The 23,663-nt window shown below is 44.9% G+C and overlaps 1 protein-coding gene and 1 long non-coding RNA gene across 3 annotated transcripts in view; one reads left to right on the top strand and one right to left on the bottom strand.

The window, feature by feature from the left end:
* The window catches only part of cxadr (CXADR Ig-like cell adhesion molecule), a 100,207-nt gene that overhangs the window by 5,166 nt on the left and 71,378 nt on the right, over window positions 1–23,663 (top strand). The gene's annotated exons all lie outside the window — the stretch shown is intronic.
* Window positions 255–15,014, bottom strand: LOC140727268 (uncharacterized). Its single transcript, XR_012098810.1, has 3 exons — window positions 14,957–15,014; window positions 13,051–13,170; window positions 255–808 (listed from the first exon to the last, which is right to left on the bottom strand). It is a non-coding gene; the product is annotated as an uncharacterized lncRNA (long non-coding RNA).

Below are 23,663 nucleotides of genomic sequence, written 5' to 3'. Positions count from 1 at the left end.
CGTTCCACATTTCAAATGAGTATGTTTAATCCTCTATTAAGAAACCAGCAAAGATGAACAATCTTGTAATGATAAAAGAATTAATGAAACTAAAACAGGTGATATAATGAAATAATGGTCCTAGTGGAAGCATTAGCAATCTTAGCAAATTTAAGCAGTCTTAAATGTTCAACAAAAAAGTCACAAAAATATCATCCCCCCCCCCCCCCCCCCAGCTTACTCCCTGGTTATAACCAGACTAAAACTGGCTTAGACAAGGTGCAAATACATGCCTGCACATACAGTATTCGCTTCTACCATGCCCCAATCCACGTGACAGATTACCATAATAAAAGCACAACACAAAATACAATATAGACAGACAGAAACCAGATACATGGCTCCTACATGAGTAATGGAATGTGGGGTAAACTCATGAAGGTTGTTTGGTTGAAATGCAGACATAATGAGCGAGTTTTCAAACCTCTGGAAATACTCAACATGTCAAGGTACATCTGTGGGAGATGGACAGAGTTGTCCACCATCAGCACATTCGAGAGAGAGAGTGAGTGCAATCGCTCAACTGCAGAGACCTCCGTCCATACAACAGCCACAGCGAAATCCTGATGTTCCTTCTCCCATGACACCTCAGTCATCAACACCGGCCTGGAACTGGTCATCCAGAGGTTCGTGCCCTGGAGAGGCCTTTTTCCAAGCCGGGCCCGGAGATAGTCAGAAAGCAGTTGGCCAGCAAGTTTCAGGAATGGGAACTCAACTGCCAAAAAATAATCGCAGTTTCAGTGCCGTTGCAGCTCAGAACCCCAACCACCTTGAAAAGGGAAAAAGAGTAATTAAAGTGAGGAATTTAAGCTATTTGAGGCACTTGAAGAGGCGGCCACTTGGCACCATCTTAACTCCGCCCATCTTATCTTGTGTCGGAAAAGCACCTTATTATTTGTTAAGTTATTTGTAGTAATATTATTTGTGTTGTATGGGTGAGTTATATGTAGTTCGTTGTGCGCCTTAGCCCAGAAGAACATTGTTTTGTTTGGTAGTATACATGGATACAGTTGAATGATAAACTTAGCTCATACTAGGAGGGCACAGCAGCTCCTCTGCTCAGAAGTTTGTGCAGACTGAGGGCAGAACCAGGCCCTTCAGCCCATGAGTCAGTGCTGACCATCAACATCAATCCTTCATGCTCTGCATACTCTCCTCATCTTCCCTCCAGATTCCAGCATTCACACACACTCTAGGGGTAAGTTACAGTGGCCAGTTCATCCACCAATCCGCGCATCTTTCGGAGGAACCGGAACACCTAGGGGAAACCCACACGGTCCCAGGGAGTAGGTACACTTTGCAGGAGTACATCATCAGAGCGGAGAGAGGGAGAAGGAGAGAGACCAGAGCAAAGAAAATGCTGGAGGAACTCAGCAGGTCAGGCAGCATCTGTGGAATGGAATAAACTTTCAACATTTCGGGCCGAGACCCTTCATTAGGTATGGAGAGGAAGGAGGAAGAAGAAAGATGAAGGTGGCTGGGAGGTGAAGAGTACAAGCTGATAGGTGTGAGAGAGAGAGAGAGAAAATATTGCAAAAATTCAGCATTTCGGGCCATATTTCTGGACAGAGGAATAGAGTTAACGTTTTAGATTAAAGGTCCATTAGAATGAAGAGAGGAAACACGCTTAGAGTCAGGCTGTGGAGGCCAATTCATTGGGTATATTTAATGCGGATTGATAAGTTCTTGATTAGAAAGGACATCAAAGGATACAGGGAGCAGGATGGGCTGAGAGAGGTAGAAAATCAGCCATGATGGAGCAGATTCGATGGACCAAATGGCCAATTCGGCCCCTATGTCTTTTGGTGTTGTACAGCATAGAAATAGGCTTTTGACCCAACTCACCCATGCCAAGGAAACTAGTTCCATCTGCCTGTGTCTGGACCATTGGCCTTTAAACCACTTATCTTTCCGGATGGATTTTCAATGTTGCTAGTGTGGCCGGCTCAGGCACTATTTCTGGCAGCTCATTCCAAATACACACCAGCCCTTTATGTGAAGAAGCTGCCCTGATGTCCTTTTTAAATCTCTCATCTTGGTCTTAAACCTATGTCCTCTTATTTATAGCATGGGCCCCCTGTTCAAAGTTGCGTAGATGATGGGGCAAGAGGGGAAGGCGCAGCATGCCTCTGCTGAGAAGTTTGTGCAGATTTGGCATGACATCTAAATTTTCGTCAAACTTCTATCAATGCAAAGTGGAGAGTTTCCTGACTGGGGTGCATCACTGTTTGGTATGGAAACACTAGTGCCCAAGAACAAAAAAGCCTACAAAACGTGGTGGATACAGCCCAGTCTAACACAGGCAAAGTCCTCCCCACCTTTGATCACAATGACAAAGAGCAATTCCACAAGAAAGCAGCATCCATCATCAAGGAACCACCACCTCCCCCCACCCCAATCCAAGCCGTGCTGTCTTCTTCAAGTCGTGCTCTGTTCTCACTGCTGCCATCAGGAAGGAGGTACAGGAGCCTTAAATCCCATACCAGTCAGGTTCAGGAACAGTTATTACTCTTCACCCATCAGGCCCCTCAACCAGCGTGAATAACTTCACTCACCTCAACAGTGAACTGATTCCATTATCCGTTTTCAAGGATTCTGAAACTCATGTTCTCAATATTAATTAATTAATTAATTTGATTTTTATTCTTATTTTTCGTATTTGCATGGTTTGTCCCCTTTTGCATATTGCTTGTCAATCTTGGTAGTTTTCCATTGATTCTATTGCATTTCCTTGTTCTACTGTGAAGGAAACAAAACTCGGAGTTGTATATGCTGACATATATGTACTTTGATAATAGATTTACTTTGAACCTTGGCTTGAGGTCAAAGATAGACAGGGTGAAGGGATGAGGAGAACAAAAGTGAAATTGCAGTATGTGGTGAGGTAGGACAGACTAAATGCCAATGATGAATGAGAACGCAGTCTGAGAGTGCGGGAACGGTAGATAGTACCGGCTGGAGAGGAATATACAGTAAACACTGGCGTGACTTGTACACAGTGCAAATGCTAAGTTGCCTGGCATTTGAATAAATAGACATATCTGAACATGAAAATAGATTCCTTTATAGAGATTAAAAGCAAGAATTATTTTCAAACAGGGAAACCACACACCACTAATTAGAAGCCGATTTAACGGGTTTGTTGGTAACATTCCCAGATCTGAGTTGTAAGATTGTCAGTATCGTACTACTCCAGAGTATTGAGGAAATGATAACAGTAGTACTGTGATCACTCGAGAGAAGTATCTGTACACTACTAAAACTCTCATGCTCTGTCTGTCTGTTTGTGACCTCCAATTAGTCAAATGGTGCACTACAGCAGCACCTTTTTTTTGGCTAAAACGACTTAAAATGTGCTAACTAACAGAATGCAGGTAAAGTTCAGGGTTTATATATTTGTTTAAAATTGCTCATTCGCCAAAATCAATAGCCCCACGTTCACCCTAGAGCCGATCCACCATCATGGAAATTGGGATGCGACACCACGACGCATGCGCACAGCCCAGTGGAGCAAAAGGGCAGGGCAGCTCTATTTCAATTCCCTCAAAGGGTGCTTCAACTGGTCACCCTGTTGTCTAGTATTCTTCTAAGGTTTCCCTTAATGGAAAATGCCTGTGTGTGACTTTGTCTAATATGGGAGGCTGATGCATGGGCAGCCTCCACATGGTTCTTGACAGATCAGTATCAGGGTCCAGTGGATGGAGGGTAAGGCGACTGGAGACCTTTCACTGTTGCAACCTTCCTCCGCCTTCACTGCCATTTAGACTTGTCATCGTCTTCCACCAGCTCCATCACTGAAGTCTTGGTTGGATCAGTCTTTGTCTGGAACCTTCCCCTTGACCTTACCATGATGGGCAAGCTGACCAGGTGCTAAGCTCCGGAAAGCATCACTCTCAGGATCTCAGGAACTCACAAGCCTCTCCACCACAAGAAGGTGACAATCCCTGGAGAAGAATGGAGGAAATAATCTACCTGACTCTCCTGGTATTGCACTGAGGGTGGGCTGTTTTGTTAAGGTGCAATGTTTCTTCACGGCCTGAATGGAAACACCAATGCCCTGGAACAGAATACACTACAGAAAGTGGATACAGCCTGTTACATCAGAGGAAACGCCCTCCCCAGCATTTTGTATGTATTCATGATGTGCTGCCACAACAAAGCAGAGTCCATCATGAAAGACCCCCACTGTCCAGGCCATGTCTGTTTCTGTCAACCACTGGGCAGCAGGTACTGAAGCGACATGGTCATGTTGTGGTTAGCGTAACGCTATTATAGCGATCACTTTCAATTCCTGCCAGTGCCTGTAAGGACTTGGTATTTACTCCTCTGGCTACTTTGGCTGCTCCAGTTTCCTCCCAAGGCGTACAGTTAGATTTAGGATTAGAGAGTTATGGGTATACTATGTTGGCGACAGAAGTGTGGCGACATTTGCGGAAACCACTTGGACGCATAGCTGTAAGCTTGAATTGTAACTTGTCAACTCGACCTGTTGGGATGTGAGATTTCCATTTGTCCATACAGGTTACAAAGAAAGCTTTTGACACATTGGCCGTGATAAATCAAAGAACTGAATACAGGGGATGGGACGTTATGTTGAAGTTGTATAAGATGTTGGTGAGGCCTAATTTGGAGATTTGTGTGCAGTTTCAGTCACCTACCTACAGGAAATATGCAAATAAGCTTGAAAGAGTGCCGGGACTTGAGATCCTGAGTTATAAGGAATGGTTGAATAGGTTAAGACTTTATTCCCTCGAGTGCAGGAGATTGAGGGAAGATTTGATAGAGGTTTACAACATTATGAGGGGTATGAATAGGGTAAGTGCAAACAGGGTTATACCACTGAGGTCAAGTGGGACTAGAATTAGAGGTCATGGGTTAAGGGGTGTAGGGTGAAATGTTTATGAGGGTCATGAGGGATAATTTCTACAGTTAGAGGGTGGTGAGAGTGTGGAATGAGTTATAGGTTTGATTTCAACATTTAACAGAAATTTGGATTAGGTACAAGAATGGGAGGGATATGGAGAGCGATGGTGGCAGAATAACAGTTTGGCATGGATGAGATGGGCCGAAGGGCCTGTTTCTGTGCTATAGTGCTTATATAGAGTTTAGGGTTCAGAGTTCAATTCTGATGCCATTCTGTAAGTAGTCTCTGTACGTCCTCCCCATGGAACCCCTGTGGTTTCCCCGGGTGCTCTGGTTTCCTCCAACAGTTTAGGGACATAACCGGGTAGGTTAATTAGACATTTAAAAATTGTCCCAAAGTTAGTTTAGGGCTAAATCAGGGTTGTGCAGATGCCTAGGTAGCATGGCTCAAAGAACCACAAGGGCCTACTCCGCACTACACTAAATAAACAGTAAACAAATAACTCTGTGCCTCTATGCTTACTCTCTCGTTTGCTGACAGAGCTTTTTTCAGCTGTGTATCTCCGAGCTTTGTTTCTGATTTATTTATCTGTTAAAGTGGTGTATGCACGTTAATTTTTAATTAGCAAGGCAAGTATTACCTTGAGACATCCCAGAGTGCTCTGCAGCCCAATGACGTGGAGTTCCACCTCTGACATATTTACAATAATCTTTGGCACAATACTTAATTTGCCTGGCAGTCCCCTCCCAGCTATGTGTGGAATACCAGAAATATAGAGCAGCTATGAAGCTCAATTTGACATTTGCTGTCACACTCCAAAATAGGTATTTTTCAGGGCCTTTAAATAATCCACCTGGTGCCTGCTGCTTCCTAATTCAACAGCAAATGAAAATTTTCCTAGATTTGCATAGTGCCTGGGTCTGAGTCAAAGACCATAAGACATAGGAGCAGAATTACACCATTTGTTCCACCATTCCATCACGACTGATTTATTACTAATCAAGAACCTATCAACCATGATAGAAACATAGAAAAACCTACAGAACAATACAGGCCCTTCAGCCCACAGCATAGTTCAAATATACTCAATGTTTGGCCTCCCAAGCATATGTGGCAATGAACTCCACAGAATCAACACCCTCTTTCTAAAGAAAATGTTCCTCATCTCTGTTCTAAAGGACGTCCTTGTATTTTGCCTTCTGGTTCTAGACTCTACCACCAATGGATGCATCCTCTCCATGTCCATTCTATTTAGGACTTCCAATATTGGATAGGTTTGAAATCCCCTCTCAATTTTCCAAGCTCCAGCGAGTATAGGCCCAGAGTCATCAAATGCTCCTCGTACGTTAACCCTTCTTTCCTGTGATCATTCTTGTGAGCCTTCTCTGGACCCTCTCCACTGTCAGCACATTCTTTATTATATAAGTGGCCCAATGTGCTGCTCACTTTAACACTGTTAGTTTGCACCCTATCATATCATTCCCAGTCCTAGTGATAGTCATTTGCAAAACAACTTTTATGAGACACAATCAGTGTCCACTTCATTAGGTACGCCTGTACACCTTCATAACGCAACTATCTCATCAGCCAATCACGTGGCAGCAACTCAGTGCATAAAAGCATGCAGGCATGGTCAAGAGGTTCAGTTGTTGTTCAGACCAAACATCAGAAAGGGAAGAAATGTGATCTAAATCTCTTTGATTGTGAAATGATTGTTGGTGCCAGATGGGGTGGTTGGAATATCTCAAAGTGCTGATCTCCTGGGATTTTCATGTACAACAGTCTCTGGAGTTTAGAAACAATAAAGAAAATCCAGTGAGTGGAGGTTCTGTGGATGAAAAAGCCTCATTAATGAGAGAGGTCAGAGGAGAATGGGCAGACTGGTTCAAGCTGACAGGAAGGTGACTGTGACTCAAATAGCCACATGTTACAACAGTGGTGTGCAGAAGAGCATCTCTCAATGCACAACACATCGAACCTTGAAGTAGATGGTCTATAGCAGCAGAAGACCACAAATTTCACAATGTACGTTCAGTGGCCACTTTATTGGGTAGCTCCTATAAGCCCTTGATAATAACCCTTGTTCTGATTTCTTCTAATCTCTTCACACCTTCCTCCTTATACAATCTAAAACAGTTGTTCTCTCTCTTTTCTATTTTGCGTGTGTTACTCAAGATTTCCAGCATCTGTAGAATCTCTTGTATTTATGCATTGCTGTTCCACTGTGAAGTCTCTTTGAGGTGTATCTGCCCTGAAGAAGTTTAAATCTTCTCTTCAGCGGGAGTTCAGTAAGACCCTCTCTCACTGCTCCCCCTCTGTGGTCTCTGCTGCCCTCAGACTCTTCGACCATGTGCTCACCCAGACCCGCTACCACATGATATCTCCTTCCAGTATTTTTGTTCCCTCCCCTATCCTTCCTCTTCTACTCCCCACTCTAGCCTCTTACTCTTCGCCTCACCTGCCTATCACCTCCCCCGGGTTCCCCTTTTCTCCCATGGTCCAGCTTCCTCTTATCAGATTCCTCCTTCATCAGCCTTTTACCTTTCCCACCTATCACCACCGAGCTTCTTACTTCATCTCACCTCAGAATCAGGTTTCATATCACTGGCATAGGCTGTGAATTTTGTTGTTTTGCGGCAGCACTACATTGCGGTACATAATAAAAATACTAAGTTATGTTAAGAATATTATATATTTATAAAGTTAAATAAGTAGTGCAAAGAGAGAAAAAGTAAGTACCCCACTCACCTGCCTTGTCCTATCACCTTCTAGCTTGTCCTTCTTCCCCTTCCCCCCACTTCCTTATTCTGGCATCTTCCCCCTTCCTCTCCACTCTGAATGAACGCTCTCAACCTATAACATTGTCCATGTGTTAATTTCCACAGACGCTGCCCGACCTGTTGAGCTTCTCCAGCATTTTGTGTGTGTTGCACACTAGTTTGACAAAGATCCGATCTAAATAGTCACCCTGTTTCTCTCACCACTGAGACGCTGTTGATTAGTTCCAGATTTAAGCTTGAGCACATAGATATTAAGGGAGAGGATGTGCTGTAGCTTTTGGAAAGCATCAAGTTGGATAAGTCACCTGGACTGGAGGGGATGTACCCCAGGCTACTGTGGAAAGAGGGGGAGGAGATTGCTGAGGCTCTGGCAATGATCTTTGCATCATCAATGGGGACGGGAAAGGTTCCGGAGAATTGGAAGGTTGTGGATGTTGTTCCCGTATTCAAGAAAGGGAGTAGGGATAGCCCAGGAAATTATAGACCAGTGAGTCTTACTTCAGTAGTTGGTAAGTTGATGGAGAAGATCCTGAGAGGCAGGATTTGTGACCATTTGGAGAGGCATAATATGATTAGGAGTAGTCAGCATGGCTTTGTCAAGGGCAGGTTGTGCCTTACGAGCCTGATAGAATTTTTTGAGGATGTGACTAAACACATTGATGAAGATAGAGCTGTAGATGTAGTGTATATGGATTTTAGCAAAGGAATTGATAAGGCATCCCATGTAAGGCTTATTGAGAAAGTAAGGAGGCATGGGATCCAAGGGGACATTGCTTTGTGGATCCAGAATTGGCTTGCTCACAGAAGGCAAAGAGTGGTTGTAGATGGGTCATATTCTTCATGGAGGTCGGTCACCAGTGGAGTGCCTCAGGGATCTGTTCTGGGACCCTTACTCTTCGTTATTTATATAAATGACCTGGATGAGGAAATGGAGGGATGGGTTAGTAAATCTGCTGATGACAGAAAGGTTGGGGGTGTTGTGGATAGTATGGAGGACTGTCAGAGGTTACAGCGATAGGATGCAAAACTGGGCTGAGAAGTGGCAGATGGAGTTCAACCCAGATAAGAGTGAGGTGGTTCATTTTGGTAGGTCAAATATGATGGCAGAATATAGTATTAATGGCAAGACTCTTGGCAGTGTGGAGGATCAGAGGGATCTTGGGGTCCATAGGACACTCAAAGCAGTGACGCAGGTTGACTCTGTGGTTAAGAAGGCATATGGTGCGTTGGCCTTCATAAAAGACCCTATCATTTCCGCCTCCACCACCGCCGCATGCAGCCCATTCCACACACTCCACCACTCTCTGCGTAAAAAATTTACTCCTGACATCTCCTTTGTTTGAGTTTAAGAGCTGAGAGGTAATGTTGCAGCTATATAGGACCCTGGTCAGACCCCACTTGGAGTACTGTGCTCAGTTCTGGTCACCTCACTACAGGAAGGATGTAGAAAGGATGCATGCCTGCATTGGGGAGCATGCCTTAAGAAAACAGGTTGAGTGAACTCGGTCTTTTCTCCTTGGAGCGACGGAGGATGAGAGGTGACCTGATAGAGGTGTATAAGATGATGAGAGCCATTGATCATGTGGGATAGTCAGAGGCTTTTCCCCAGGGCTGAAATGGCTAACACGAGAGGGCACAGTTTTAAGGTGCTTGGAAATAGGTACAAAGGAGATGTCAGGGGTAAATTTTTTATTCAGTGAGTGGTGAGTACGTGGAATGGGCTGCCAGTGGCGGTGGTGGAGGTGGAAATGATAGGGTCTTTTAAGAGACTCCTGGATGGGTACATGGAGCCTAGAAAAATAGAGCCAAGGTAGTTCTAAGGTAAGCACAGCTTTGTGGGCTGAAGGGCCTGTATCATGCTGTAGGTTTTCTATGTTTTATATTTCTCTGTTTCTGATTTAGAGTTCCAGCACCTACAGTTTCTTGTTCCAATTATTAATCTCTTTTGCGATGTTGGTTGAGGCATGAATCTGGATGCCATAGAAACTATTCCTGCTGTGTTCTGAAGTACCTACATCTGTTTGAGAGAGGATTGCTTTGAGCTCTGTTCTGAGAAAGTCCCACTTACAGTTCAGCCTTGAGTGCTCACAGTTGCCTAGTGATAATCTTAGTAATGACATTGTGGAAGTAATTGAACTGTGTTCAGCTGGCAGGATAACAGAGACTGTTTGCATTCTGCAGGAGGTGGCTGCTTTCTGCTTTGAAGCTTTTGTAGGTGAATTTCTTAAATCAGGTGTTCCCAGTGGAATTTTAATCTGTTTCATTCAAGTGACTGTTATTAATTTGGATTATGGGGCTCCCTCTGTCTCTAGGCCATAGTACAGAGCACAGCTACAGTGGCTAGCTCTTAATGCATCTACCTCTACCACCACCCCTGGCAGTGTGTTTCACACACTTACACACTCTCTGCAAACAAAAAAAAATTACCTCTGACCTTCCTCCAATCATCTTAAACTTAATGCCCCCTCGCATTAGTCATTTCTGCCCTGGAGGTAAAAGACTCTGGCTATCTGCTCTATGTCTCATCTTGTACACCTCTATTAAGTCGCCTCTCATCTTCCGTTGATCTAAAGGGACAAGCCCCAGTTCACTCAGCCTATCCTCGTTTTGGGCAGCACAGGTTCGCACAACACTTTACAGTACCAGTGACCCGGGTTCAATTCCCGCTGCTGCTTGTAGGAAGTTTGTACCTTCTCCCCGTGACTGTGCGGGTTTCCTCTGAGTGCTCTGGTGTCCTCCCGCAGTCCACAGTTGGCAGGTTAATTGTAAATTGTCCCGTGGATTAGGCTAGGATGAAATCAGGGGACTGCTGGTCAGCATGGCTAGAAGGGCCGAGAGGATCTATTCCACATGGTATCTCAGTAATTAAATAAGACATGCTCTGTAATCCAGGCAACATCCTGGTAAGTGCCTGCGCCCTCTCTGAAGTTTCTACATCCTTCTTATAATGAGGCAACCAGAACTGACACAATACTGCAGTGTGGTCTAACCAGGGTTTTATAGAGCAGCAATACAGAACACAGAACCCTACAGCTCTCTCTCTCTGTGTATGGTTCTATCAGCCTATCTGTTTCTGTCTCCAGGTATGTACAAACGTGAATCTGTGTATGTTTCTGTCTACTCCCCATCTTCGTTTTCCCTGAATCCACATTAGGGGGGCAGCAAGTGCACCAGCCTACCTCTCATCAAGGATAGATGTACAGAAAAGGCCAGCGATCTCAGAAAGGATCCCATCCACCCTGCTCGTGGACTGTTGGTCTCACTCCCATCGGGGAAGAGGCTGTGAGGCATCCACTCCAGGACCACCAGACTTAGTTACTTCCCCCAAGTCATCAGGCTGATCAAACCTCCACCCACCAAGCCAGCCCATCGCTACATACACATCACCTGGCATTACTGTACGTACGTGGTCAGTCTCACATGTGATAACATTGTTACACGTACATTCTGTTTTAGAGGCCTGCTTTCATATATTATATATTTAGTGTGTTTTTCTTTTGTTTTTTTAAATATTGTGCTCTTTATGCTTTCTGTGTATTTACTGTTGCACTGGATCCGGGGTAACAATCATTTTGCTCTCCTTTGCGCTTGTTGTGCTGAGGATGACAACAAGCAATTTTGAAACTCGAGTCTGCAAGGAGCGCTGCCGCAAGAAAGCAGCAGCCCCCACCATCCAGGCCATGCTCCCTTCTCACTGCTGCCATCGGGAAGGAGATGCAAGAGCCCTAGCCCCCCCCCCCCCACCACCACCTTGTTCAGGAACAGTTGTTACCCTTCAACCATCAGGCTCCTGAACCGGCGTGGATAACTTCACTCACCTCAACTCTGAACTGATTCCACAAACTATGGACTCACTTTCAATGTGTTTTTATATATATATATATATACTCACTCACTCCCCTATATATATACCTGAGGCCAGAGTTGACCATGGACGTTGCATCCTACCTGTCTAGATATGCAAGCCAGCACAGTACATTATGGAGAGTGAGCTGTTGCCCATGTAGCAAGCTCCCCCTCTCCACACATCTGATGAACCCAAGGGAACTCAGACCCCGATACAGTCTGGTACCAGCAGCATTGCAGGAGTTGCCAGTCAGCATTGAACTCAATGTCTTAGGGACCCCAGCTCCAGATTTTCCCTCGGAGTTTGCTCCCAAAGCCTTCCCTATGCGTGGGTATAGCTGCAAGGCAGTTGGGTTTTGAGCTCAGTTTTCCTTCTCCTAGCTGAGCTGCCAACCACAGCTGATGAGCCCCAGCTGTCCGAAGCAACTGGTTTTAAGGTGCCAGTAACCTGCCTTTGCCCCTTCTCCTGTCAGTAGAAGTGGATCAGCCAGGGTTAGTAGCTGAGCCACACGTGAAGGCCAGGAGCTGGGCTTGGTTGTCAGAGGCTATTTGAGGTGCACGCCATTGGGAGCATTTGATAGGTAATGAGAGCTTGTCATTACCACCCTCAGCTATAGCAACCTTAAGGAACCTTGTATATATAATGAGATTTTGTTTTGCATTTGCACATTTTGTCTTATTTTGCACTTTGTTTATTAGTCTTTGTGTGTAGTTCTTTATTAATTCTACTGTACTTTGTTCTACTGTGAACACCTGCAAGAAAATGAATCCCAGGGTAGCATACAAATACGTACTTTGATAATAAATTCACCTCGAGCTTTGGACCTGGATATTGAATCTCAAAGCTGGATGACTGTGGTGAAGGAATAGATAAGTGAGAGCTGTTTCAAGGTAGTTCTGGCGTGGAGCAGGGCCAGTGCCTTCACCAGCAGGAACCTCATTGGCTGCCTGTAGATCAAAACAAGTGGTTCGCTATGTTTCGTTAATCATTGTGACATTATGGAATGCAGCTTGTAAAGTTTCTGAGAGCTGCTGTTAAATGCAGATTGTAGTTGTGAGCCGAGTAATGGGGTTATCTTTTACATTTGACAGAGTGAGCTAATTTAGGAGGAGCTTGAATGCATTCCTTTTTGTACAGGGTGATGGGGTGTCCCGGATGCTTGTCTGTTGCCTGGTGAAAAGGTGATGTTTTCAGTCAACATCTTCCCTGTTCTCGACTGAAGGCCCCTTGGGTTTTGTTTATGCAGATCTGAAATACCTGGAACATATAAGAGCACCACACACAGGAACAGGCCCTTTGGCCTACAATCTGCACCAAATACTGATGCCAAATTAAAATACATCCATTCTGCCTGCGCACAATCCCTATTCATTCACTCCTGCATATCATGTGTCTGTCTAACAGACCCTTAAACAGCTCCATCATATCTGTTCCACCGCCACCAATCAAAAAGCTTGCCTGTCCCACCCGTCCCCTCTAAATCTTCCCTTCTCATCTTTAAACTACAGTACTGTACATACCTAGGGTGCCTCAGAGTTCTGCAAAGTACTGTATTTATCAATGTGGAATGAAGAGTGAGTCTGTAAATCTGGCCGGAGCAAAGAATGTTTTCTCTGGGTGCTCCAGTTTCCTCCGATGTTCTAAAGACAGACAAGTTAGGGTTAATAAGTTGTGGGCATTCTGTGCTATGTTGGTGCTGGAATTTGTGGGCTGGCCCCAGCACACCCTCGTACTGTATTGGTTGTTGACACAAACAACATATTTCACTGCATGTTTCAATGTACATGTGACAAATAAAGCTGAACTTTCTCTTTACCTTCTCAAGAAACAACCAGAACGTACAGATTTCCCTATGCCCCGACACTGCCGTTGCCCACTACCCCCTACTCCTTGACCTTCGCTAATAATGCTTCAGCTTTCTTCCCCCATTTTGGACACAGCTGTTGCTACAGTTTCAAATGTATAACATCATAATTTTAAGTTAGACTGCAGATGTTCAAATAAAATTCCAATAGTTACTGTGGGTTATTTTAGCTTCAATATTGTAGAGGTGAGCGAATAGTTTTTCACTCAGAAAGTGAGCAGATTTTGAGTTTCAAAGTATTTCCTTTTATGGCAGTCCCAAAAAAAAAGCAGAAAATGCTGGAAACAGATTCAAAACTCAAAGTTCTAAGTCAATTGAACTATAGTACAATAAAAAACTGCACACGAACAAGACTGATAAATAGTCAATGTACAAAAGACGACAACCTGTGCAAATACAAAAAAACTAATATTAATTAATAATACTGATTAATAACGTGATTTGTAGAGTCATTGAAAGTGAAAGTGACACTACAACATTGAACTGATGTCCACACAAGTTCAGGAACTTGTCGGTTGAACTGTTGGTAATACCTATTTCTGAACCTTGTGGTGTGGGACCTAAGGCCTTCAGATTCAGATTAATGTATCTATCGCATGTACATCAAAACATACAGTGAACTGACTTGTTTGTTTTAAAAACCACCACAGTGCACGGATATGCATAGGGCAGCCCACAAGTGTCACCATGCATTCCAGCACGCATACGATGTTCAGCAGAACAACGCAGGCAGTGCCTCTACTTCCTTAGAAGTTAACAAAGATTCAGCAGGAGATTTAAAACTTTGACAAACTATTTTGTTGACATCTTTCCTATAAGTCAGTGACCAGAACTGTACACAATACTCCAAATTTGGCCTCACCAATGCCTTGTACAAATTTAACATTACATCCCAACTCCTATACTCAATGCTCTGATTTATAAAGGCCAGCATACCAAAAGCTTTCTTCACCACCCTATCTCACCCAATAGGGTGAGCTTTCTCACCCTATAAGAAAAATGAGATTATAGAAAAACTTTTAAAAAACATTGGCTCAGCCTCTGATGTGTACAGTTCTGGTCACCGTGTTATGGGCTGGATTTGATTGCATTGGAGAGGGTGCAGAGCAAATTCACCAGCATGTTTCCTGGGTTGGAACAGCTTTGAAGAGAACCTTGATGGAATGGGAATACCACACACAAATGCTGGAGGAACTCTTCAGCCCAGGTAGCATCTGTGGAGAAGAGCAAACGGTCAATGTTTCGGTTGAGTTGCTTGGGTTGTTAGGCCTTGTGGCTTGTTTGACTGGAAGGACCAGTCCCACCACTGTAGCAGGGGAGGAAGAAGTACAAAATGACAGGTGATGGGTAAAACTGGGAGGGAAGGGGTGAAGTGAAGAGCTGGGAAGTTGATTGGTGAAAGAGATACAGGTCTGGAGTAGGGAGACTCTGACAGGAGTGGGTAAAAGACCACATAAGAATGGGAAGGGGGATTTCCAGCATCAGCAGATTCTTTTCGTGTCAGTAGGCAATTGTCAGTTTTGCCTTTGCCTGTGTATGCAAGGCATCTTCTGTTCACTAACCTGCTTCCTCCTCCAGTTTCTGTTGAACCGGTTCTCTCACTGAGTGCGATTGTTCAGAATGCTGACTTTAATTAATCTTTAATTTATGGAGAAGTCAGTGTGAGTGACGTCAGACACAACCCTCTCGCGAGTCAGGAGGTCACGGAGTGAGTGGAGCTCTCACCCTGATGGAAATTTGGCCTCTCCTGATATACAAACAATTTTGGCAGTCCTCACACACAAAATACTGGAGCAGGGGTTGCCAGCCTGGTGCCCGCAGACCCCTCGGTAGTTGGGGTCCATGGCTTAAAAAAGGTTGGGGATCTCTGTGCTAGAGGAATTCAGCAGGTCAGAGAGCACCACTGGAGGGGAATAGAAAAGATTTATTTATTTAAAAGATTTATTTATTTTAAGGTTAGCTTTACTTGTCACATGTACTTCCTGTGAAATGTGACAAATCAAATCAGTGAGGATTGTGCTGCGGGCAGCCCACAAGTGTCACTATACTTTCAACACCAGCATATAGCATGCCCACAACTCACTATCTGCAATGGTTTGTCTTTTTGGAATGTGGGAGGAAACCGGAGCACCTGGAGGACGCCCACGACGTGCAAACTCCACACAGGCAGTGGTAGGTATTGAATTCCCATTGGTAACTGCTGGCACTGTAAAGTGATGTGCTAACTGCTGCACTACCATTCCACCTCTGCTACCATACCACCTAGTATAAGCAGCTGACGTTTCAAGCCTAGACCCTTCATCAGGACTGGAAAACTGCCTCGCCTGGCCTGCGGACATTTCCCGGGGGGGGGGGGGGCGGGGTGTGTGTGTGTGTGTGTGTGTGTGTGTGTGTGTGTGTGTGTGTGTGTGTGTGTGTGTGTGTGTGTGTGTGTGTGTGTGTGTGTGTGTGTGTGTGTGTGTGTGTGTGTGTGCGTGTCTCTGATATTGGTAAAACAACAACCACTATTGGTACCTTATTGAATTCTTTTCTGAAGCTCTTTGCAAATTTCTGTAACTGCAACACTTTATTCTGAAATCTATTTTCTTGTTCAAGTGGTTCAATTTAATATCAGAGACGGTGTACAGTATACAACCTGAAATTCTTACTCTTCATAGAAACATCCACAAAACAAGAAACCTCATTGAATGAAAGATAGAAACATCAGAACCCTGAAGCCCCCTCTGTTTCCCATCGCACATGCATCAGCAGAAGCACTGACCCCCCCCCCCCCCCAAAAGAGAGCTTGATCCAGAGTCCATCCAAACTACAGTCCATAAACCAGCACTTTGGTATCTCAGACAGGCTCTCAGTCTCCAGCGAAGGAGAGAGAGGTCGCTCCTGTAACAACAAGAATGGAAACCAGCAACTCACTGTTTCAACGTCACAATCTCCTGAGTCGCTTCTCCAAGCACCCTGTCTCGGGGTCCGACAGGCTCTCACCCTCCATCGAAAGAGAGAAAGATGTTATTATGTAAGGCATGGCCTGACCAGCTGGCATAGAAGTCAAGCTTTCTACTTGTTTTCAGGGAAGCCAGGTGAGGGAAACGCAGGTGGGTGGGGAGGGTGATGAAGTGAGATGCTGGGAGGTGAGAGGTGGAAAAGGTGAAGGGTTGTCGAAGACGGAATTTGATAGGAGAGGAGAGTGTGGGAGAAAGGAAAGAAGGAGGGGCACCAGAAGGATGATGGACTTCACTGCCCTTCCCCCTCACCCAGCTTCAACTATTCCCTCGCAGATACTTACCTCACCCCCCCAACCTTCTTATTCTGGCTTCTTCCCTCTTTCCTTCCAGTCCTGACGCCTGCTTATTCCTCTCCAAAGATGTACATCGGCCCTATGAACAACTACAGAACGATGTAGGTTTACTGGCTGGTTTTAGTTTAAGGTGTCTGTTAGGTGAAGGGACAGGAATCTGCTGCTGTGGCAGTTGCAGCGTGGACTGCCGCTGATTGAATGATCAGTGAGAGGGCCTTTGACCTCTGTGCTCGGTGCTGGTTTCCGCCCCTTTCATCAGTAATCTCCCACCACTGGAGTGGGAGGAACTACCTGCTGGTTTTCCTCAGAGAATCTGAAGTGGGCCTGGAGCCATCAGCTCAGAGGAATTCCAGGAACATTCCACAGAATGTTTTTATCTCTTCCCCAGAACACCAAAGATGTTAGAATGGAGGGATTGCCTTTTACTTTCTTGAAAGCCAATTAACATTTTGTGTCAACAGAAAATTCCATTGTCTTTCTACACTTAAAAATTGGGAATTCGATTGAAATTGGTTTATTATTGCAACAAGTACTGAGGAACAGGGAACAGTTTGTCTTGTATGCTGTGCATACAACCAAATCAGTAACAGTGTGTGGCGGGAAGGGAGCGTAGTGGTTAGCACAGTCACTTTACAGTGCCAGCGATCACTGATCGGGGTTCAATTCCTGCCGCTGTCTGTAAGGAACTTGTACGTTCTGTCCATGACTGAGCGGGATTCCACTGGCTGCTCCAGTTTCCAAAGCAGGTAGTGGGCGTGCTGTGTTGGCGCCAGAAGCACGGCGACACTCGCGGGCTGCCCCCAACACAATCCTCGGACTGTGTTGGCCATTGGCACAAGCGACCCACTTCACTGTGAGTTTCAGTGTACGTGGAACAAATAAAACTAATCATTGTCATTTACCAAGTACAGTTGAAAGCTTGCCTTACATACTGTTCATACAGATCAAATCATCAGAATCAGCATCAGAGTTAGGTTTAATATCACTGACATATGTTGCAAAATTTGTTGATATGCGGTAGCAGTACATTGCAATACATAATAAAAACTGTAAATTACCGTGTGTGTATATGTATATATAATAGTTAAATTAAATAATTAGTGCAAAAAGAGTAAACAAAGTACTGAGGTAGTGTTCGTGAATTCAATGTCCATTTAGAAAAAGGATGGCAGAGGAGAAGAGAAGATGTTCCTGAATCATTGAGTGTGGGCCTTCAGGCTCCTGTACCTCCTCCCTGATGGTAACAATGAGTAGAGGGCATGTCCTGGGTGATGAGGTGCTTAATGATGGGTGGCACCACTCCTTGAAGATGCCTTGGTATTGGCGAAGCTACTGCCCATGATGGAGCTGACTGAGTTTACAACTTTATGCAGCTTATTTCGATCCTGTACGGTGCCCCTGCCCCATACCAGGTGGTGAAGCAGTCAGTTAAGATGCTTTCCACAGCACATCTATAGAAAGAACAGTGCATTGAGGCAAAATAACAGAATATAAAGTATTACAATTACAGAGAAAGTGCAGTGCAGGTAAACAATAAGGTGTGAGAACATGAGGTAGATTGTGAGGTCAAGAGTCCATTTTATCATACCGGGAACCTTCAATAGTCTTATAACAATGGGGTAGAAGCTGTCCTTGACCTTGGTGGCATGCACTCTCAGGAGAGGGGAAAAGAGAGAAAGAATGTCTAGCAAGTCAGATCAGATCACACTGGAGTTTTGATGTCTGTATAAAACTATCTCTGCTCTCGCCTAAAAAAACCTACCTTTTGCAATATTCAGGGAAGTAGGGAGTGGAGGGGTCACAGGATTGTCAGTGTAGGAGGACTATAATTATGATGAGATATTGTCTACACTGCAGTTGCCTACATCAAAACAGTTCTGTAGGTTCGCTAAGTATTCCCACAGAAAAGAATTTCATGTGGAGCCATGGATGCACTCCATTAATAAGTTTCACTTTGAAGTTTGAACTTTGGTTGTGACAAGGATTTCTGTCTCTGGCACTTTCCAAGGGTTGTTTTGTCACTTGGTATGTTCTGTTTTATTTTGTTCAGTGATGTTCTGCCGAGCATGGAGAACAAACTATGCTGGTACCAGAATGTGCCAGGAAAATCTGTGGGCTGCCTCCAGCAGATCCTTCGGTGTATTGGTTGTTAACACAAATAACATATTTCATTACATGCTTTGAGTGCACATGAAAAATTAAATCTGAATATATCTGAATCTAAATCTAATATCCACAGTTAAGCACATTTACAAAAAAGCTCTTGGCTTCCTGTTTTGATGTAGGCAACTGCAGTGTAGACAATATCTCATCATAATTACAGGATGGGGATGCCATGGCATGGCATGCAGGGGGTAATGCAGGCAGGGCTGGATCCCAGAGGTCAGGCAAACAGGGCAGGCACATAACTCCTGGACAGGGCCACCTCCCAGGCAGGAACACAGAGGTCCGGGCAAGACGTGGAACCCTGGGCAGGTGCAGGCACAGCCTGTAGGGAGCAATGGGTGGAAAGGTTAGGAGTCCTCAGGGCAGGCCGCATGGATCCCAGGCAGGGCCACCTCCCAGGCGGAGACACAGAGGCCTGGGCAAGGTGCAGACACCTGGGCAGGTGCAGGGCACAACCCATCTGAGGTGAGGGGTAGGAAGGGGACCAAGTCCCCCCAGCAGGCAACAGTAGACAGCCTGGCTTCACCAACAGAGGAAAGGGACAGAACCACCCAAGGGGTAACAGCAACAGCCTGGCTTACCCAACAGAGGCAAGGGAACAGAAGGGAGCTGGGTCCAGGGTGAGCAGCAGGACAACCAGAATACACCAGTAAATAGGGAGAAACAAGCAGACAGGGCAACAGCACAGGCAAGGCGAATACAGCAGAACAGCTGCACCAGCACACACGAGAGAAGCAGAACAGCAGGACCAGCACACACAAGAGAAGCAGAACAGCAGGACCAGCACACACAAGCAGAAGCAGAAAAACAAGACAAACCTGGACAGAACCAATACAGAGCAAGTCAGCAACCAGGGCAGAACTGGATTCAGAGCAGAACAACCCCTCAACTAGGCTCAGTCCCCGAGCTCCTTATGAACACCTGCCCCCCCCAGGTGTACCTCTTTAAGCCAAGATGATCCAATTGCTTCGTGTGACAGGAGGGCTGGTTGCAAAGCCCAGAGTCCATGGACCGGAGCAAGACCTGGAAGGCGGGCTCCGGACTGGACCCTAACAGTATGTCAATGATATTAAACCTAATTGTGATTCTGGTTTGAGATCAGCCATGATCATGTTGGATGGGTGAGGCAGTCTCGAGGACCTCTTCTTACAATAACATTAGTTTAAAACACTTGACTAAGCTTTCATGTAGCAAGTAAGCTTTTTTTATTGTAGCCATACTACATTGCACTTGTACATATACGACAATAAACTCCTTTTCTGCCTGTTGTTTCAACTCTGGATCCTTGTCTACGTTCTGTTACTTTGCCTTCCTGTAGATGGCCTTGCCTTCAGTTAAGTTTTAGATAGAGATAGATAGATAGATAGATAGATACTTTATTCATCCCCATGGGGAAATTCAACTTTTTTTCCAATGTCCCATACACTTGTTGTAGCAAAACTAATTACATACAATACTTAACTCAGTAAAAAATATGATATGCATCTAAATCACTATCTCAAAAAGCATTAATAATAGCTTTTAAAAAGTTCTTAAGTCCTGGCGGTAGAATTGTAAAGCCTAATGGCATTGGGGAGTATTGACCTCTTCATCCTGTCTGAGGAGCATTGTATCGATAGTAAAATAGTAATCGATTTTGGACCTCTTCCTAAGCTGTCCTCTCTCCCTCCTCATGAAGTGTTGAGGATGGTGGCACAGGGTTGTAGTAGCTAGTGGACTGGGTTCGATTCTGGCGTTGTCTGTATGGAGTTTATACATTCTCACTGTGACCATGTGTGTTTCCTCCGGGTGCTCTGGTTTCCTCCCACAGCCCAAAAAGTGCAAGAAAGAAAGATTAGTTCTATTGTCATATGTACAATGAAGCATACAGTGAAATGCCTTGTTTGCATTGAATCACATCAGTGAGGATTGTAAGTGTCACTCACTAAATGGAACCCGTACATCTTTGGAATGCGGGAGGAAACCAGAGCACCCGGAGGAAACCCACACAGCCCCGGAAAAGACGTACAAACTCCTTATAAATAGCAGTGAGAATTACATTTATCATCAAATTATGTATATTTTATACAACTTTGAGATTCATCTTCTTACAGGCAGCCACAAAACAACGGAACCCAATAAAATTCCACTAAAACAAAAGAAGACCGTGACCACCCAATGAGCAGAGAAAAAACAGATCGTGAACACAATAAAAGTAAGCAAAATAGCATTCAGAACTGAAGTTCATGAAAGTCAGTCCATACCCAGGCAGATTCAGTTGCAGGACACAGCTTCAGTTCAGAGCAGAGATGAGTAAACCGCGAGGCAGTGAGCTGAAGTTCAGTGCAGAGACGTGTAAATGTCAGGGAGCAGCGAGCTGAACCAGCTCGTCCCTCAACTCCAGCCCTGACACCTTCAACTCTTCAATCTGGCCTGGCACTTAAACCCCGATCTTACACCTGGCACCGTAATAGGCTATGCTACCCTGCCACCTCTGCTACACTGCCATATTGTCTAAAGACGTACACTTTAGTAGGTTGCAGGCGTGTTCTGTTGGCACTGGAAGCACAGTATCACTTGCAGGCTGCCTGCAATCCCCGGACTCTTGGTCATTGACATAATTGGTGCATTTCAGTTTGTTTCAATATTTCAATGTACATGTGACAACTAAAGCAAAGCTTTGTTCTTTCTTGGACTCGGGCCCCACGTATTCCAATGTTGGCTCTTTGCTATCTTTCCTCGCATGTTTGTTTGGAAAGGAGGAGGTACTGGAGCCAGAAGACATACACTTAGTGTTTTAGGAATAGTTTCTTCCTCGCTGCCATCAGATTTCCGAATGGACAATAAACCCATCAACACTACCTCACTATTTCTTTCTTTGCTTCCTTTTTGCACGACTTATTTGCACTGCTGGTGTAGTGGCATCAGTACCAGACTTTGAGGCGAATGGTCCCAGGTTCGAATCCAGCCAGCTCCTTGCACCGTTCCCATCCGTGCTGGATTGAGTGTCAGGCTATTGACTCAACCTCATAAAAACAGAGAAATGATAAAGAAATGGCAAGGGTGCTGTCTGATGCACCATAAGGCATGGAAAGGAACAACATATATATCTCTTACTGTAATTTATAGTCTTTTTTATTATTATGCACTGCTGCTGCATAACAAGGTGATATTAAATTTGTTTGTAGTTCGGAATCTGCTTCAGATTTCCTGTTCTGTTTGGAATGTCATTTTTCTGCACATTGCAGGGGAGAGAGTGATATTTTTCGCAGGTTTTTACTGGTCCTTTACTCTTCAGACGCAGGGATTTTCTCTTTATCAGTTACTCTTTCTGCTTTCTCTCTTCACCCACTCTTTGTCTCTCTCGTCCCATAATCTCTCTTTCCTTCTCTCATCTCTCTCTCTTCCACCCTCTCTCTCCCTCACTCACCCTCTCTTCATACAATCTCTCTCTTGCCCCACTGTCTCTCTCTCTCCATCCCACTTTTTCTCTCTCTTTCTCCACTCTGTCTTTCACTCTCTCTCTTTCCACTCTTTCCCTTTCCCTCTCCTCCCTTCTCTTTCACCACTCTCCCTTCCCCTCCCTCCCCACAGTGCCTGCCCCTCACTGTTTCTTTCTCTCTCCGCTGTCGCTGTGTCTCTGTTTCTCTCGTCCCCTCACTCAGGTGTAAATAACTGGCTACTATCATTTCACAAACGCATAAGGTTCCCTCCACAGTCGGTCTGTCTCCACAGAATGGTTCTAACCGTGTTGAACTTTTCCCCTTTTGTGCCTCGCGCACCCACATCCCCCTCCCCCTCTCTGTGTCCTGTGAATGAGCCCAGAGACGATTCTAATTCATTTCCAGCTTGACGAAGCGCAGGCCAGATGGATAGGTAGGGCACATCACCCTGTGCCACAGTGCAGTTAAATTGTGTGCGTATGCTGCATGGGAATCAGAATGTCAACTTAAGCACACTTAGTTCTCCAAACCACCTTCCTATCGCCATCCCTTACTTCCTTTTGTATTACACCTAGGGCTGTGAGATAAGTTCAGGAGTGTTATTCTCTATCAGCTGAACCACGATGACCCCTCCCCAACCCCCTCACTTTCCACAGTGATCCTGCTTTGACCTTTGACTCTTCTTGCTTCGCAGCCTTGGGCAAGTGGAGCAGGGAGAGGAAAGGCCTGGATAGAGCTTGTAAAGACACGACCAATTCGAGAGAGGAAATGAATCAGCCATGCTGAAATGGCAGAGTAGACATAATAGACTGAATGGACTCATTCTGCTCCTTTGTCTCATAATCTTATGATTACAGATTAGTTGCAAGGATCTAATTACACTGTTCTTCAATGTTTTTAGTAATACCAGTGAGCCAGTTGTTCTTTGAAAAACGAACACTTCCTGTTCAGCAGGTTTTTCAATACTCCTGGTTATTAATCATTAAACAGGGTGCGTGCTAATTGTAAACAAGTCCTCACTTTTCCCCTCCCACACCTTCACTATGGTGGGTTAGGAGAACTATTTCTTTTTATTTCATTTTCATTGTGGATAATGCCCTCTGGACTGTCCCTGGAAACTCCAGATCATTTCAGTGGTTTCTATCGGAGTACTGGTTTATTCAGTTACTGTTTACAGAATATTAACACGGAGCTTTTTAAAGGATTTCATATTTGCTTCTGACGTCAAAGAAGCCATTTTCGCCCATTGGATCTCTGCTTGGCAATAGGCGGCACAGTAGTGAGCGCTTAGTTTAACACTGTTACAGAGTCAGCTACCTGGGTTTGATTCCCACCGCTGTCTGTGAGGAGTCTGTACATTCTCTCCATGATTGCCTGGGTTTCCTC

This window comes from Hemitrygon akajei, chromosome 5 (assembly GCF_048418815.1).
Source record: "Hemitrygon akajei chromosome 5, sHemAka1.3, whole genome shotgun sequence".
NCBI classification, from domain to species: domain Eukaryota; kingdom Metazoa; phylum Chordata; class Chondrichthyes; order Myliobatiformes; family Dasyatidae; genus Hemitrygon; species Hemitrygon akajei.
This window is presented reverse-complemented; position numbering and strand designations above follow the sequence as displayed.